General features: G+C 44.1%; 1 protein-coding gene and 1 long non-coding RNA gene across 5 annotated transcripts in view; one reads left to right on the plus strand and one right to left on the minus strand.

Moving 5' to 3' along the window:
* The window catches only part of NCMAP (non-compact myelin associated protein), a 200488-nt gene extending 187187 nt beyond the window's left edge, over positions 1 to 13301 (minus strand). For 2 of the 4 annotated variants that reach the window (XM_069223939.1, XM_069223938.1), the window contains exon 1: positions 12909 to 13301. The gene's annotated coding sequence lies outside the window, so the exon portion shown is untranslated. Of the gene's footprint in view, positions 1 to 12897 lie in introns of all 4 variants that reach the window. The other 2 variants (XM_069223937.1, XM_069223936.1) reach the window with 2 other exon arrangements.
* LOC138283286 (uncharacterized) lies at positions 613 to 8742 on the plus strand. Its single transcript, XR_011201168.1, has 2 exons — positions 613 to 806; positions 8545 to 8742. It is a non-coding gene; the product is annotated as an uncharacterized lncRNA (long non-coding RNA).
* Positions 13302 to 19785: the final 6484 nt, after the last annotated feature.

Raw genomic sequence — 19785 nt, forward strand, 5'->3', positions numbered from 1 at the left:
CAGTACCAGCAACAATTGTCTGCACCTCCTGAAAGTCAACGGTCTGTGAAGGCGCTGTGAGCAGGAAGGCCTCTCACTGGACCGTAAACTTCCGAAATGTTTTCCAACAAAACTGCACGCAGGGCTGTGAGATCAGTATTGCGGTAACGGAATAAAACAATCCAACTCTGACAATGTGGAAGCGACTAATACCAGAATGGCTGCGTCTTGCACAGTGTCCATCAATAAATGGTCAGTAAATACATTATCATAGAAGTACTGTCCCCAGGGATAGTCGGCAGTTCTAAGTATTGACCGAAGACGGCTTTCGGCCTAAGGCACCGGCGAGGCGCCTTCAAAAGATGAAGAACGTGGCGTTATTGATGAGCTTTTAGGTTAGCGTTAGCACATAACGTTGCTAGCGGCGTCCACCCTCGCTACCTCCGTTCCCGCCACTTCCCTTAGAAACGTCAGTTGTGTAGTAAGAGGGAGCTTCAGATGAAAGCATTAACCACTAGTCAAGGCCGCCTTTCCGAGCGCCCGGACTGGCGGGATCTTTCACAACGTCCCATGGAATATGTAGTTTCTTACAATGTGAGCACAAAATGTATCCAATTTTTGGATGTACAAGTATACAAAGAGAATAATAAAATTGAGAGCACTCTGTTTCGCAAGGCAACATCAAGAGACCGCATCCTGCATGGAGACAGTTTCCATCCGATGTCACCAAAGAGGAGCACACCATATGGTGACTGGCGCAGGGAAGGCTGGGAGCCTGTGCCTGCGGTGACGACAAGGGAGAGGAGCGTCGCGGAGCGATGGAGGAGGTAAGGGTTTTTACTTTTTAAATTGTAATTTATTTTATTAAGGGGGTTGGGAGTTTGAAGAGTATTTGGAGTCCCTTCCCTTTTGACACATACTCCCAGCTTGGATGTAAATGACAAAACATGTTAGTGATGGCCCATTACAAAGCGATTTACTGCTGCTCATGTTTTTCAGCTTAAAACAAAGTCCTATTATCAACATAATGCTTCACTTGGCCAAAGCCTGGTGCCCCCCCTGGGATCACTTCAGGGCCTCCTAGGGGGGCCTGCGCCCCAGTTTGAAGACCTCTGCAGTCTAAATATACTGAAAATCTATACGTGCAGGATAGATATTCAGTAGAATTGCTGCTTATAAAGTTCACCAAACTTCCTAAGGCCTATTGGTGCTGAACTACCAAAATCATAAAAGCTATGAAACTAATCAATAAATTAGATGGGTTTTTAGTAGCCTTCCTTAACATAGAATTGTCCTCAGTAACTGCTTCTCAGTTGGGGAACAGATAGAATGGAAGAGCCTAAATGAAATGATGGATTAGACTTGGAAGAAAATGTGCAGGCAGCATGGAGCCGGTTTCATAATAGGCTTTGTGGAGGGCACCTTCTAATTGGTTAACCAGCAAATATAAATTAATGCAGTAATTTGAGGCCTCAGGGTGATAAAGGTGAATCTGTAATGGGAGGTAATGCAAGGGTGTTATCAGCTGAGTTCTCTAGTGTGTCCTTCTAATGGAAACTTAAAACAAGAATTTGCAATGCAATGGATCTCGAGTTTGATCGAGTTAGAGGAATTAGCATTGTAAATTACTAACTGGACATTTTTTCCCACTTGAATGGAAAATGAAAAGAAAAACAGTTGACATAAGCGAGGCGATTCAAAGCGCCATGGCCACCATGAGCATGAGCGGGGAGAGACACAAAAGGAAAAAAAAGTTTGCTTGCAGTCAAACGCATTGGCAGCCGTGCCATTATCCATGTAACAGGGGCAGCCTGCAAGGAGGTAACAAAGCTGCCCCAATCAGGGACAAATTGAAAGCTTTACCAGTGATACCAAAGGATTTTTGAAAGGCAAGCCCACGAACAAGTGAGTGTGATGGCGTGGTTAAAAGCCCACAATAATTACAACAGGTCAAAGCACTTGCGCGCTCGACCTAAAAACGCTTTGAACTGGTTACAGTCTGATTGTAGATTACTAAAAATACATTTTTTTTTTTTTTAACAAACTTGCTTTATCACAAACACTAAATGGGGATGATTTAACTAAAACTTTGTGCCACGCAAATTTGCACAAAGTTTAGAAATGGGATTTACTTTCCAGTGAGAAACTTTATTTCCGCAGGGAGTAGCTCTGAAGTTATGCAGTGTAGTGCTTGTGCTGCTTTGTGTCAAGGTGTTGTCACACTGGTGGTACATGGGCATTCCTGTGCAAGCACCCATGGCTTTTGATGTAGTGCCCTATCAACTAACAATGGTAGTCAGGGACATTTGCTAAAAAAATAAAACTATCTTGAGGCAGCTGCTGAAAAGGCAAAATATTTTAATGGCTTCAACATTTTCCCACATGGCATGTGTGCTGCACTGTTAGCACACATAAAATGAGAGAACAGTTTTAAAGTATGCCTCAGCATATTATTTTATACTAGAAGGGTAACCTAGGCCAGATAGCATGCACCCACATTTGCACTATGATGCAAACATATGTTTGGGGAGCCATATCTTAATAGATATGCTGCTTTCTTGATCTCTTCCTTTCCGTAGCCATGTTCCATGAAAACTTAAAATCTGCTCCTAAATCTCTTTCACATTTTTTGGCAGCCTATCTTATAATACAGTGCATAATAAAAAATGTAAAATAACGACTTGCATATGCACAGTGCTTTCTGTCGATCTGGGGTATCATAGCATCATAAATGCACCTCAGTATTTCCCAGTGCAGCAGCCGGGACTCCCTTCCGCGGCTGTCCAATTACACACAGAGATATCTTCATTGATAACAATAACCAACTCAGATGTCATAATATAAAAAAATTATTTCCTACTCATTACTTTAAATTAGTTAGATTTTACTTGTTTATCTCCCCATTAAAAGCCAAACAAAATAATTTGTTTGCAGTTTAGATATAGTGCAAACGTGGCCCAAAGGCATCAGAGCAAAACAGTTAAAGAAGTACAAGGCTCAGATTAGGTTCCCAAGTTTGAAATTGACACATCTGGTCATTAGGCGGAATCCCCCAGTTCCAGAATGTGTTCTTTCAGCCACCTCTCTGGCCTTGGCCCCACTGTACTCCAGATCGCACTTGCCGTCATTTATTTAGGCTCGCCTTCATCCTCTTGATGACCTGTGAAGTACTTTGCGCTTTCAGTGCGGCCCCAACTCCAGCATCAGGAGACCTGTATGTGTCCTGAAAGCGGCAGCAGCCCTGGCAGTGACACACACGGGAGCGGCTGAAGCCCTTTCAACTTTATGGGCGTTGTGCACCTGGATGTGACTTACTCCCATATTCCCATCAGGGAAATTGCGTTCATAAGGTGAGGTAAGACAGCACTTAAGAATGCAGCCTAGTGGAGAGAAATTTCTCAAAAGGGGCCTGATGAGGACTAATATTTCTTGAGTGCAGGGAGCGCTCAAGTAACCAAAATATTAGTTGCTTGGATCAGACCCGATTTCCAGGAGTAAGCGACATTAATTCATCTTTGCATGAATCCTGATTTCCAGGAATAAGCAACTCCTATTCATAAAAACAAACAAAAAAATGATCTGCAGAAAAGGGTGAATGTTCGCTCCCTGAATATTAATTCTAAGCAGATTTTTCAGCACTTTAAAACAATCCAATCTCTTCCCTACAGGTGAGGGCAAGGAACAATCGAAACTGACACGCAAAGGCCTCAGCCACGGTTTTATCATGGCTTTCACTTGGCCTTGCTGCTTAAGACACTTTCTGCCAGTCCTGATTTTGCTTGGACTATTTGTGGTTTAAAATCCAAGGTGCATAGTTTCACATTTAATACTGCAAGTAAGTTCTAAATAAACTCCTACATGCTATTGGCTAAATTGTTAGAGACATGAAACACTTTTGTAAGTGTAACATCCAAAATGTGCATACATGTGTTGTGTGCTTTTAAGGTTATGAAGATCTGTATACTTACCATGGTGACTGTATTGCTCCAAAAACATAACTACATATAGGCCCTCATAATGAACCTGGCGGTCTTTTGACAGCTACGGCTAATGTGGTGGTGTCACCACCAACAAGCTGATGGTGAATACTGCCACATTAGGAGTGTGGTAGGTTGGCCTCTGCCAACCCACCACATCTACACTCATACCGCCATGGCTGTATGAACCACTGGGTCAGAGATGTTAATCTCCGACCCAGCAGTCCACAGAAGACAGAGTCCCTATCACAGAAAAATTCCTTCCCTGTCACCGGTAGACGGCTCTGCCCCCCCCCCCCAAGCAAGCACTTGACCTCCAACCCCAATACACAATTAGCACCCCGCCCCATCACTACACCCTCCACCCCCTCCCTGCATACATGCACACACATACACCCACACCACGCATACACCCAATCAACTCCACTTCCATACACCCATTCACTCACACATACACGCATTCAGGCACGCATCCATACTTACATGCATTCACCCATACGCACTGACATGCAGACACGCAATTACTGCAACATTCACACACACATTCACTCACATGCATAAAAGCATGCATATACCACAACACTCGCAGACGCATTCAAACACACAGGCAGACACCATACACAATACCCACCTCCCCTGTTGGACACCCAACTTACCTTGTCCAGCGAGGAGGTCGTCTGGCAGGGAACGGACGCTGCTACCGCCGGCAGCGCCCCACCAGCAGGACACTGCCAGGCCATATTAATGGCCATAATACGGCTGGTAGTGTCCTTCTGGCGGTGCCGTACACGTGGTAGCACCGCCCAGGTGCCTCACCCACCAGCATGGCTACTGCTGGATTTCCACCCTAATTGTGGCGGAAGTCCGGCAGTGTCCATATTATGGCAGGCGGAAGACCGCCCGCACTGGTGATCTTCTGGCGCCTGTGGCATCGGTGGTCTTGGGAAAAGACTGCCAATGTCATAATGAGGGCCATAGTCCTGTAGACCAGTCATGGTTGATTTAGACCGACTAGGCTTCAGCAGTCCAGCATTGAAAGCTATTTGTATCTGCAGAAAAATAGTGCATGTTTATTTTACGTGAAAAAGTCGCTCTCTTTCTGTTTTTCCATTCCAATAAAATTATTGAAAAAGAAGGCTCAATAGTGATATCTGCAATAATATTTGTGCTCTGTCGAGGAAGCAATGGCCAGGATGTTCTTTTATTCTTGAACTTTTCAAGGTTTTCTGCTGATAGTTTTGCGTATGTCATTAATTAGCTGGAAACCCCACTGTATTGCTGTGTAACATAGAACTGTTAAATCATTTCCTTAATTAGTTATCCATAGTCTAAACAATGAGATGTAGTAGGAAGTAGGTGTCTCAGGAATTATCTTATTTAATAGAATATTGATTGGTGTACAAGTTTGCACCACTGCTATTTCATCACCGTCATAGTAGAACAATGACATTTGTGTGGCTTCTGTACCCTTAAACCTTATACAAACTGATGCATTTTAGAGATCTGCCACTTCTTTAGGGATTTCCTTAGAAGGCAGATTCTATACTTGCTTTAAACTTGGAGCCTTGTTACGAGTTTGGCAGTCGGACAAGCTGGCTGCCAAACTTGGGACGAGAACACCATCGGCATACTGATGGCACCCCCCCCACAAGTATATTACTATGTTCACACCAGGCTGACCAGCGGGAACATTTTAATATGCATTTCTTCCAGGCTATCCGGCGGGAACATTGCTATGATATTGGCCTCGGCTCCTTTAATGGAGCAGAGGTCAATACCGTAGTAAACCAGCACCATTGGAATGTCCACTGTCTGCAGCGCAGACAGTGTGCATTTCGAAGGTGCTGGGCAGCGAGGCCCCTTGCACTTCCCATGTCATGGTAAGTGCAGGGGCACCCTTGTAACCTGGGCACTAGCTTTCCACCACTCTTTCCATGGCCGGGTCCCCTCTGAGTTCAGCACCGCCCTGACCGAGTACTACTTAGACCTCTGTCAGCCCATCGGGAACCATGTTCCTGGCAGGGATGGAGGTCCCTTGGCAGGTCCACCCACCAGGGTTGTAATGTGGTGGGTCAGACTGCCATGTTGCGGTGGTCCGACCGTCACCGCAAGGCTAGCGGTCTTTGGACCACCAGCCTCGTAATAAGGCCCTTAGTCTTTTGGCTTACTTCTTAGACAGCAGTCTCTATGCCAGTCAACCTATTGCCTTTACTCTGCATCCTGATTTTGGCTTTCTTCTGATACTGACCTCATGTTAGCCCACTCACTGAATATGAAGATGATGATTAACCAACTTACTAATCATCATTTTGAATAAAATCATGACATTTAACCTAGAATCCGGTCTCATGCAGTTTTATATTCAATTGCCTTTGACTAAGTCTTACAAGGACTTACAAAGTCTAACCGAGCCGCAGACAGTCCCCCTATCTTGCACATCAACTCTCTTTATTGGTTATTTAGAGCACTGAAGGTCCCAAGGAAGAGACTGGTTCTGTGCAAGTTGCTCTCTTCCGCAGGAGCAGAGTTGGATGAAGTCACCTTCCTTTTTGCCTCCAAGATTTGACTTTTGGCAAAAAAGGCACAATCTTCTTAGATTTCTGTTTTTTGAGGGGGGGGGGGGTAACATATTTACCACTGCTGAAAACTGAGAACAATATATTTGCGGTTAACCCAAACTTTCTGTCAAGAGCAAACAGCTACTTGTTTATGTCTGGCCTAGAGACAGTCTTATGCTTTCTAAAAAAAAAAAAAAAAAAAAAAAAAAATGCAAATAAGACAAAATATAATAAAAAATACCTCCATACATTAGCTTTCACTCAGCACTCTTCATCCATTGATTTGTTTGAGTGCCATTCACATTTTGCATTTCTTCATCACAGCTTACAACATGGGGCAATGGGTAAGCCCACTTCATCCATTTGCTGTTTGCTTTGTGAGTTATGACATATTCTCTGATCACATGCACAGGCACCAGAAAAAAAAAAAAAAAAAGAGTGCACTTCAGTGCCATGGCTAGAGTGCCTGGGTACTTTTCATTTTGACATTTTTTATATATTTCTTATGTTTGCAAAAAAAAAAAAAATCTGATCCTATTTAAGACCAGGCCTATTGGGTTTCCCAATGCTTGTTTCCAGAGGGCTTCCTTCTGCCTCAACTAGCGACAACGCAGGTGTGAATTACAAAATTATAATGAGTATTAGAACAAAGGCATACTGAGAGTGCCATTTAAGTCCAAGAAGTGGCAGCAGGACAATAAAGGCTGATGTAGGCATCCTGCTCCAACATTAGGTCTGTCTTTGCTATCTACCCATTTAATTTATAAAATTCGGAATTCAGCAGGAGACATGAAAAGGAATGCAAAAGGCAGAAAACTATTCACATAAGATGGCATACACCTCTGCAATGTTCTGGAACTCTTAGGTCCAATTCTCAAATGTATTTGCACTTGCAAATTTAGCTTATGTACCTCAATAACCTATTTTTGTTCTCACACTCAAAAAAAGGATTTACATGCACAAAGCTTTTTTTAAGAGAAAATCTACTCCCACTGGGGTGGAGTGGACATTCAAGGACTGAGATTTACCTGAAAAAATGTACATACACATACCCAAACTTGTTTCTGTCACGCTCCCTCTTTGGACAAGTTCAGAGATTTACTATTGTCATGGGCAGGAGTAAATCCCTTTCAAGGACAAGAAGAGGAATCGCCCGCCTCCAACATTGTTGGGGGATGTCCTGGAAGGGGTTTCTCCAAAGAGAATATTATCTCCTGTGAAAAAAAGTGTAGAAAATAAAAGGCTTTCTTATGTATTCAAAGGCATTCCCCAGATGCTAATGGCTTCTCCGACGAGTAGCTTGTGAGGCAGTGGTAGCTCTCCAGTTACTCATAAGTAGCTCTCCTGTGTTCAGCTCAGCCAACTAAATTAGAAACTTTTCTTTGGTTGAATTCCAAAATTGTTACGTGTGTATTTGAGACAAAAACATGTATTTTCAGAACTCATGAGCTGATGTTTTGGGAGACGCATTACTAATAATAACTTGGTGCCAGGGGCATTGAAGCTATGGTTGTTATGTATCACCCATGTAGAGGCATTCCACAGTGACAAAGCATTTTTTACATTACTGCTGGGAACCATAACTGATGCACTCACGTTGCTGGTAATCTTGCACATTGTGGCCAGAAAGGTTAACTTTTCTGATGTGATTAGTATTAAAACGCTAATAATACTAGTAGCTAGGGACGATTTTCATTGAAGAAAAGTAGCTCATACTACAGAAAAGGTAGGAAACCCCTAGTACAGTATGTAAAACTGGTCCTGTAGAAATACCTCTGCATCTGAGCATGTGGGATATATATCAGCCGCAATATAAGGTTGTACACAGTGCTAATAGGATGACACACAGTTTACAGAGATTTCAAAAGTTACGTTTTTAGTAAGACACCTATTGTATCTAGTGTTAAACTTTTTTTATGTTTGAATCCAAATGACAAATTCCACATTTTGTTAATTAAAGCCTCTACTAACTCCCAAGCAGACTTTGGATTTGCTGATTAACCAATTGCACACATTTACATTTCTTTCAGGTGGCAGGCACCCGGGGACAAGGCTTGTTTCTTCTTCAGCTGCCTTAGTATTCTCTCACTTCACAGTAGAGGAGACCCCCCTTCCTCTCCTTTCAGCCAGATCGAACTCAGCCAATCAGGAACAGTTGTTTTTTAAATAACAAATACTGGAATTTTTTGACTAAATTAAAAAAAAAAAAAAAAAAAAAAAAAAAAAAAGGCTGTCAACGTGTTGTCCATGTCTACTTAGACCTCTCAGCAATTCACAATGTTTGTCTCGTTTTGTCTTTCAAGAAATGCTTTTTTTGGTAGTTGATGTTTAAAGAGTTTCCTTGTATAATCGAACGCATGCCGTTTTTGATGCATTTACAGAAAGGGACTGGGTAAGAAATGCTAATGCACTTTGAGGTTCTTTTATATACACACTAACTGAAACAAATGCACTTCCCCCGCCGTTCCACAACGAGTGTTCGTGCTTGTCATTGCACTGTATGATATGCACCAAAGTTTTCGCAGCACCGCACACGGTATTCGGTCATTTTCTGTCAGGTGGGCGTGTGTAATACAGACATATGGGAGATCCTCAAGGGGAGGTGCGACCGGCTTTAGGCCCCAGCGCTACCGCCTATCATGACGTCAAGAGATTACTTAAAAGGCAGTCCCACGTATAATCACAGGCGGGTACCGTCAAGGCCAAGGGAGGAGAGAGAGAGGTTTGTACATATTTAAAACGCCTTTAAAACGATTAAACAGGCAGAGCCCCGCATCTGAAGGATACGCACTACTGGACTTGTTTAATGTTCCTTGGTCTGACATCATGGAAGGTTCTAGAAGAGATAGCTGGAAGGGATGGGAAAACATCCAGGTCAGATGTCAGTGCACAGGGCATCTAGAAGGGAGGCTCAGTGAACTGACCGCTAGTTGCCGACAAGTGTGAAATACTGGATGTCAAGAGTTCGAACACCCCCCAAGGCAAATACAGTCTCCCATTCGTCAGCGATGGGTAAATTAACCGCGAGCAATGGGTAATAGTAACACCTGTTATTCACAGCCTGGAAATGTCAGCAATGTGGCAGTTTTGTGCTATATTAAAGATGTATTAGAAACATCTGTGAGGTCAAGAAGAATCCATGGAAGGGTCAGCGTGAACACAGATCTCAAATTCTGTGTCCAGAGCACATGTATATTATGTTTTGTGGACGATGGAACATCACAGAAACCAGTTTTATTACAGGTCCACTGCCACCCTATTTCTAGTCACTTATGATGTAGTCTTCGGTGAATGCCAAGACCAGATTGGCCGTAGGGGACATCAGACGTTTTTCTGGGAGGCTGGAAGGGTGGTGGACCACTTTTGTTACTGGTGGGCGGTTTTGTAGCAGTGCGGCAGTTTTAAAAGCACTGCTGACTTCCTTGTATATCCATCCGTTTTCAGACAACAATAAAAGGGCTGAGATAACTGGTGATATAGTGTACCTGCTGGAGGGAGATCGGAGTTTTGTCTAGTGGCAGTTTTGACTCATCCAAGGTAGTGCAGAGGGTTAATATGCATGATACAATGAACGTGCACTATGGAGATCACAGAACAATATTTTATGTGCAATGCTCAGTGGGATACTGCTTTTGTCAAACAGATCCTTTTGTTACCGTGACGTTTATAAGTTACAATCATAATCTAGCACAGTGAGCTGTGAACTGCCATCAAAGAGCTGCATGCAAACTGCATGGTGCAGGTTGAAAAGTTACGTTTTTGTCCCAGTCTTGGTTTAGCCTAATTTTGCCAAAAAGGGTTTGTTAGGGTTGAAATAAAATTATTACTAAAGTCAACCGTAACCTCTGGATTACGTTCTGAATCCAGAGTTTAGGCATCCCCAGACCAAGCACTCTTTAAAAAATGCCTACCAGCATGGATGATATGTGAATCCTACACCTTGTCGTCCCCTTTGTCTTATATAATATTTTCTATACACTGATTTGCACATGTATGATTCACTGTCTCTGCATGTGTGTGTGGTAAGTGCTCTAACACTCTACCCTGGTAAGAGACGCGCTATAAAACAAATGAAAAACATGTGAGAGGTGGGCTAAGGAGAGATAAGAGGCACTGTTAGAGGGTGATGGTGAGGGAATCATTGAAGAGCCCCAGTGAAGATTGTGGTAACCCATTTCACTATACGTTGATCATTTATTTACTATGCATTAAAAACTAATACAATTGAATATATAATGAAAATGTGTAGTAGAATGCACCCTTTTGCCATTTATCATAACTTTTTGTGGGGGGGGGAACACCCCCCCCCCCCCAAACCCCAGGCTCGCTCACTATGCACCGTATGTGGTCTGGTCTGACAAAATTTGCCAGGGCTGCTTTGGGTTCCCAGTCGAACCCTGGTTAAAGCTATTAGCGGTGGACATCCAAACCTCAGGCCATCATAGGGTTTAGTAGACACTGGGAAGGCAAATTTACTGTTCCAACTTTACTACTGGAATATGTAGGGACAGTGCAACTTTACCATTGCAAAACCAGCCCTGGAATATTTGGAGGAAAGTTACAAATTCCTCTTTAAAAAAAAAAAAAGTTGAGAAGCTGTGATTTTTCATTGTCAGGAAGCAGTACCATACATGTGCCACTTGTGACAAAAAACTAGGATCATCATTTTGGAACTAGTACTCCATCAAGCCAAAATATAATCAAATTGTGTGATCCTGGGCAAATTATTTCATCTCCATAAGACTCGATCACAACTTGAAACTCAGATGCAATAACCAAGCCTCACTGTTAAACACCTATAACAAATTTGGGCATTTGTGTTAAAGTATTTTTTTGCACGTGACAGAAGGTATGCGACCTACGGAAACCTCCACATCACAAACACCAAGAACACATTAGAGAGAACATCAAACACACATGCGTCCAGCACAGCTAAAAGATGCCACTAACCTCATCACCAGTTCCCTACAGCGCTGCAGATGCATCGTTCATACATCAGTACACCCACAGTTCACGGACAGAGGCCGCCAACCAACCTAGCGATAGACGACACACCACCACAGGACTACCCTGGTCTGCGATGGTAAACCTCAGCACGACCAACAGCGCAGCGAGCCCACACCAACGGCAGGCTGTGCGCTGTACAAACACGCTATCATAACAAATACACGAACATCCATTTGGGGTTTACCAACGTGTTACATTAAACATTACAAGTTATTTTGCATACTGCGTGGACGGCAGCTTTAGCCAGCCGTAACTTTTTAGTTAAACATGGCACATTGCATCCTGGGACTTATAGTCACTACATTAGAACAAGCTTTAAAATATCCACCGTGTAAACTGCATTAAATGAAAAGACATAACTAAAAGCTTCATAAAAGACAGATGACACCGAGTCGCTGGCAGTGTGCTTTTTTTTTACTAGCTCTCATCCTAAAGTATCACTTGCTACAATTCAGTTGCTGAATATATTTTTGGATATTGGTCTATCCCACTCAACCTGCCACCCTCCCCACCCGACCCAGCTCGTGACGTCAATGAACGGCATCGGTAAAGTAACGCTGAAATGATAGGTCTGGTAGCCTTCAGAGAAATATTTTAAAACCTTCGGTAGATTTTTGTGGTAATAACCAGAGGGCACTTTGCGCAATTCATTACCAATATTGCCAACGCACTTACCGGACGGGTAATTTCCAAAAATGTACGTAATACTCTGAGAACAAAAAATGCTCGCAACACGATTACTGAGTCTTTCAGCCTAATGTTGTCCAAGGTCAGTGTGGGTGATTTTGATAAGTCCTGATGTTACTAGGTCTCTGTACCGTCATTGGAAATGCATGAAGGGCTGGACTGCAAGTGCCAGAATGAACAGAGAAAGAAGTGGACTAGATGAGAGATGCTTGCGTGAAATATGACAACTTCTTTTTGTAGGAGGGTTCAATTAAATGTTACAAGGGAAATTCTGCAAATTAAAAATGCCAAGGAATCCAACAGGTAGCACTTCACGTGAATAACCAGTTCAAGGATACAACTGGAATCAAAGGAGACTCTCTACCATGCAATAGTGCGCCAGACTAGAGCTATCAAGCGCCTCGCTTAGCCATCTGAGGGGTTTTTGTTTACAGTCTGTGTGACATGTAGTCAACTTTATTCTACAAAAATATTAGTTCTGTAAGTACCACAAAACAGAGAAAAACACCTAGGCTGGATGGAATATTAAACATTTGGGTCTGGGAAAGTTAAGCGCGCTGTCAGTCCCCCGCAATCCCGGAACTGGACCTAGTAGAACCCATTGGTGAGCGGTCAGCTAGAATTTGCAGCCGGGTCGGCGAATGTGGCATTTCTTCGACCCCGCGGTGTCGCGCGGCTTGTTTTCTTACCTGGCCTTCACCTGGCCCGTGATTACTCTGCGTTTAACTTTTCTGCGTCAGTGCTGCACGTGGAAGCGTTCCTCGGCGCGGCATTACTTCGTCCCTTCATTCCTCGCTATGAGCTTCTCCATTCTCCCTCTCAGGCCACCTCTGAAAAGGCTCTCCGGCCGAGAGGCAGCACTTCGGGATGTTCCTGCTCTCCCCGCTCTATTCCCCTCACAAGGCTCGCCTGTTCTCCATGACCAGGCTGCTGCTGTTGCGTGAGCCTGTTTTTCAGGCTCGGCCACTCCCTCGCGGCCAGGTGAACCGGGCTGGCAGCAGTTCCTGCAGCTGCGGCGGGACCTCCCCTTCTGGGCAGAGCTGGGCTGGCCTGCCTCCCCGTGCCCAGCAGAGGCGGGAGGGACTGACAGCGGTGGTGGTGGTGGGGGTGGTGGGGGTGGTGGGGGGGGGGGGGTGGGGGGGGGAGAGGCCGGTGCTTTTTAATTACTTCTCAAACTTTCCGGCACCTTCAACTTTCTTCTGGTGGCAACAGGACCCCAGCCCTGTCTGCTTATGGATGTGTGTGATGCAAGACGGGGAGGGTGTACCGAGCTGCCGACTGCACCATGTCACCGGTCACCTCTAGCCATGTCTGTTATATTTTTCACCAACGCGAAGCATGCTGGGACTTGTAGGGTTTTACATAGAATGTGTAAAGTAAAGTTAAGGACTGGAAGCTAGTTCGCTATCAATGGCAGAGGGCCAGTTGGCAACACAGGAACATGGACTCGAGAGGGTATTATGAGAAACAGGAATATAACTGCAGAGCCCTCAGGGTTATCCATTTATCAACTCTTTTTTAGCCAGCAATAATTATCATTTTGGGACTTGTAGTTTCGTTTCTAACACTGTAGTTATCGGCTCAAAATTCTATCTTGCCAAGCGTAGTTGGTGAAAAAGCCTGGACTGACTGTAGATATCACAAAAGACACAGGGTTATTTGGCAGCTGTTTTAGACCTTCCAATCTAAATAATCTGTGTAATCAGTTTGTAATTTCACATTTTCTGTGATTCAGAAAACTATATTTCTTGCTTCTTCTTAAGTCTAGTGTGTAATGGGTTACTCAAAACTGAGTATGCATGCTACAGTTCAAAGACCTACTCCCTGCAGAGTTCTCATGTTACACTAACTCGCGAGTACCTAATTCAGTCCAAGTTTTTGCTTTCCATTCAGGGACTGTTTGTTCTGTTATAACATTATATACATCTAGGACTATGCGTGTTAGAATACAAAGCAAAACAGAAAGGACTGGCTTGTGTACTCGCGAATGAGCCTGGAAAACGTGAAAGTTCTGTCTTTGCATTCCCATATTGTGTGATCTTGGGCATAATCCGTGCATACTCCTGTGCCAGAGTTACTAGATGACGCCATGCTACTGTGGACGCAGTGCCCATCCCCGTCATTGAATTTAGGGAGAAATTGAATATTTGGCTTTTTCTCTTGGTCCTAGAAAGGTGATCACATTCGCCAGGATACCCTTCCGTGCGATAGGTGCACCATACAAATAGTAATATCATAACACAAAATGACACACTCTAAAAAGCATCAGACACTTGAGAAGGGGCTGTACAGCAACATAAGTGACGGGCATCCATAAGTAATTAAACAAAACCGTAATATGCTGTACCTTTGGAGCATTTGGACTAAAACACTGAAAAATTAGATAAAAAAGTTTCCTGTTATGCTGCTCAAAAACACGATACATACAGTTTACAAACGGAAATGCTGCCTGTGGGTAAAAAACAAACCAGTAGGCTTTTTCTGTCCTTAAACAACAGATCACGCTGTACATTCCTGGCATTTATTCCCATCAATTGTTGAAGTCAGTTTTCCTGTTTCTTTGCCAATATTGCCACAGAGTATGCAATAACCAAAAAAAAAAAAACATTGTGTCCTAGAAAATATTTGTTTCTCGCGTATACATAAAGAAAATGCACCTTCTAGGTATTAAATAAATCTACATGTACACTGTGTGGTCTGCTCCTATGTGGAGCTACTCCATATTTTTTTCTTGCTCACCTTGTGGAAGAAGATATGGAAGGGAAGATGGTATGATATTCAGAACACCCAAGGCCATCGCAGAATAGTACCCGCATTGTGTATAATTGCTGCTCCCATCCACGGAGTTTATAGTCCAAAGTAACTTTCTGAAATCTGTTATTGTAGACCTAACCGCTATACAATGCTCCGGTTTCTGAAATGCTTTGATCCGCCGCAAAAAAACAAAAACAAACGCATGAATAGATAATTAGATAAACATTAAAAAAAATCTTGATGTCGCCGATGAGAAATAAAGGAAGTGATCTCATTATTGACGGGTGTTTTTTTCCATAGTAAAAGCCTCTTTCTTTTTGGTTAAAAGCCTTTTCCTTTAAAGCAAAATGTAATCTATTTTTCATAAAAATCTGACTTTTTAAGGCAATGCACTTGTTTTCCTTGCTAAGAAAGCACCCATTTTATGACACAAATCCTTTTTTCCTTGTTAATAGGTGATTTTTCTTTGTAGGAAGTATATCAAATACTTTCCAATTTAGTAAATAGTGGGCCTTTTTATGGTCGAGCCTGCAAGACTCTTGTTAACTAAAAAGGGCTTGGAGCCCGGCCATTGCTTGTTGGCTTGCATGCCACTCTTCTTTTAAGCCTCATAATTAGGCACTGCAGGCCTAGCATCATTTCTGTTCCTGTCTGTGGAGCAGGCACCAAGAACTGATTGATTCAATTTAATCAGTGCTCGTCAAGCGCTCCCAATGTGATTGAGGTACTTCTTTTCAACTTCTAGGGCCCTGCAAACAGAAAGCGTGTGAGTGGCAAAATATGCCCAGCAGGACAAACAAAATTGTAAAGTTTTATTCTCTATAGTTAACTGTTTTCTGTTATCTTGCTAAATCTTCTTTTCTCACTTTGGATTTATGGCTTGTTTTATTTTTGCTCGTGGGGGCTGTTCCCAAAAGATCTAAATATTGTTCTAAATGTTATTTTAAATATGCAAAGCGATGTTGCTTCTTTCTTATGTGTAATACCCCAAATTGCCCATTGACGTATAATTGTGCAGTACACCCCAATCCACCCCACTCCAATCCAGTCTGCCCCCACCTTTCCATGCTACTCGACCCAATTTCACCCACACCAATCCACCCCACTCAATCCAATTGACACCACTCATTCCAATCCACCCCACTCAATCCAATTGACCCTAGACCAATCCAATCCACTCCAGTCCACCCCACTCCAAACCAAACCACTCACCCCAATCCACTTTAATCCACCACACTCCAATCCTCCCAGCCCATCCAACTCCAATCTGTCCCATTTGCACCAGTCCAATCTGCCCCACTCTAATGCAAAACAATCTGCCCGCTCCAATCCAAAACAAGCTGCCCCACACTAATCCAAAACAATCTGCCCCACTCCAGTCTGCCCTACACCAATCCAAAATAATCTGCTTCACTTCAATCTGACCCGCTCCAATCCAAAATGATCTGCCCCACTCCAATCCAAAATAATCTGCCCTATCCCAATCTTCCCCTCTCCAATCCCCAAAAAATCTGCCCCACTACAATCCAAAACAATCTGTCCCATTCCAAACCAACTCACCCCAATCCAGTCCACCCCACTCTATCCAATTTCACCCAACTCCAGTCCACCACAATCCACCCCACTCCAATCAACCACATGCCAATCCAATACAGTCCAATCCAATCTACCCCAGTCCAGTCCAATCCACATCACAGCAGTCCAATCCACCCCACTCTACCCACGTCTCTACCCCAGTCACCCCACTCCAATCCACCACAATCCACCCCACTCCTGTCCAGTCCACCCCTCTCCAGTCCAAGCCACCCAACACCGATCAAACCCACTCCAGTCCAGTCCAACCCAATCCAGCCACTCAAATCCATTTAACCCCATTCCAGTCAAATCCAGTGCAGCCCATCCCACTCCAATCAAATCCACCCACCCCATTCCAGTCCATCCCACTACAATCCGATCTGCCCCACTCCAGTCCACCCTTCCTCAGCCACTCCAATCCACCCACTCCACTCAATCCAATCCCCCCACTCAATCCAGTTGATCCTAGACCAATCCAATCCACGCAACTCCAGTCCACCCAGCTCCAAACCAAAGTACTCACCCCAGTCCACGCCAATCCACCACACTCCAATCCTCCCAACCCATCCCATTCCATTCTGCCCCATCTGCTCCACTCCAATTTGCCCCACTCCAATCCAAAACAATCTGCCCCACTTCAATAAAAACAATCTGCCCCTCTCCAAGCCAGAACAATCTGCCCCACTCGAATCCCAAACAATCTGCCCGACTCCAATCCAAAACAATCTGTCCCACTCTCATCTGCTCCACTCCAATCTGAAATAATCTGCCCTACTCCAATCCAAAACAATCTGCCCCACACTAATCAAAAACAATCTGCCCCACTCCAATCCAAACTATTCTGCCCGCTCTAATCCAAAACAATCTGCCCCACTCCAACCTACCCCACTCCAATCTACCCCACTCCAATCCACCCCACTCCAATCTACCTCACCCCAATCCAGTCCACCACAATCCAGTCCACCACTATCCACCCCACACTAGTCCACCCAACACCAATCCAATACAGCTCAATCCAATCTACCCCGCTCCAATCCAGTCCATTTTCACCAATCCCCCACCCCACTCCAATCCAATCCACCAGAACCCGCCACACCAACTCCACTCAATCCACCCCAATCCCATCCAATCTATCCCACACCAATCTAAACCTCTTCAATCCAGTCCAACCCAACCCACCCACTCCAATCCATTCCACCCCATTCCAATCCAATCCACTGCAACCCAGTCCACCTCACTGCAATCCAACCACCCCACTCTAATGCATCCCACTCCAATCTAATTTAACCCCCGAACTCCAGTCCAATCCAGTCCGCTCTAATTCAATCCACCCACTCCAAACAATCCTAATCCACCCCATTTCAGTCCAACCAGCCCACTCACACCAGTCCAATTCATGCCAGTTCAAGCCACCTCACTCCTAAAAGTCAACTACACCCCAACACAATTCAATCCACTCCACTCCAATCCAACCTACACCACACCAATCCAAGTTACTCCACTCCAATCCACCCACTCCACTCAGTGCACCCCACTCAGATCTCGTTCACTCAAATCCAGTCTATTCCACTCGACCCCTATCCAGTCTGACCCACCCCAATCCAATCCACCCCACTCAATCCAATCCACCTCACTCAATCCAATCTACCTCACTCAATCCAATCTACCCACTGCAATCCAATCAAATCCACCCCACTGCAACCCAATTCACCCCACTCCAATGCACCTCACTCCAGTCCACCCTACCCCAATCCAACCCAGTCCAACCCACCCCAACCCATTTCAATCCACCTACTCCAATCCAATCCACCCCATCCAGTCCACACCATTCCAATCCAATGTATTCCAATCCACTCCAGCCCAATCCAATCCAATCTACACTACCGCTATCCAATACACCCTACCCCAATCCGGTCCACCCCACTCCAATACAATCCACACCACTCCAATACATCCAGCTCGTCCCACTCCAATCATACCCACTCCAATCCAATCAATCCAATCCAACTGCTCAAGACCAATCCATCCCACTTTAGTCCAATCCAACCCAATCTAGCCCAATCCATCCCACTCCAATCCAATGAATCCAATCCGATCTCCCCATTCCAATCCAATCCACCCCACTCCACCCACCCCACTCTGATCCAATTCACTCCACTCCACTCCAGTTCAGTCTAATCCACCCACCAGTCCAATCTAATCCACCCTACTCCACCTCACTTCAATTTACCCCACTCCAATCCACCATACCCAAATCCATTCCACTCCACCCCAATCCAATCAACCTCACCCCAGTCCTATCAGTCCAATTAAATTTACCCACCCAAATCCAACCTAATCTACACCACTCCACTCCTATATTTCCCAATACAATCCAGTTTACTCCATTTCAATCCACCCCACTTCAATCCACCCTACTTCACCCAATCCACCCCACTCTACCCCAATCCAATCCATCCACTCTACTCCAGTCCAATCCACCAGACTACCTCAATCTACTCCAACCTACTCCACCCTATTCCACCTCGCTTCACTCCACTGTATGACACTGCACTCTGACACTCTCTACCTCCGAACCACTGAACTCTACTCTTCTGTACTCAACTCTGCTACACTCTACTCCCCCTATTCCACTCCATGACACTGTACTCCAACAACTCCTCTCTACAACACTACTCCCCCACTCCACTCTAACAATCTATGCCACTAACTTTCAGCCGTGCTAAACAGCAGCCACAGAGGTGTACAACATGGTAAAAACACATTGCCAAGCCAATAGCTCTTACACAGGTGAGACCTATTGGCTTTACCAATGCTTGTTTGGTTGTTGGATTTGTTTCCATTCTTTATGAGAAACAACATTCCGTATTTCAACACGTGTTTCCCTTTTTTAATTTTTTTTTTCATTTCAGTGGCTATTTGCAGATTGTTTTTCTATACCTTGCAATACTTGATGCAGCTAAACAATGCCAGTGCTGACAGAAGGAAAATAAAAATGTGTTTTAATACCTAAACAAATGTTCCACAATGTACTGTTTAAATATTTTATACCTTTTTACAGTATGCCCTTTAGTTCTTTTATGTTCCCTATTTTCGACATGTTTAGATAAAGAAAAGATTTAAAATGTTCTCTTTGGTGTGCGTGTATTATGGGGTATGTCGATTACTTGTCCGTGTTTATTTATGACTAATTTATTTCAGAACTTTTTTATGGCAGGGAAATTCATAGTCATCGATGCTCGTGACCT

This window comes from Pleurodeles waltl, chromosome 3_1 (assembly GCF_031143425.1).
Source record: "Pleurodeles waltl isolate 20211129_DDA chromosome 3_1, aPleWal1.hap1.20221129, whole genome shotgun sequence".
NCBI classification, from domain to species: Eukaryota; Metazoa; Chordata; class Amphibia; order Caudata; family Salamandridae; genus Pleurodeles; species Pleurodeles waltl.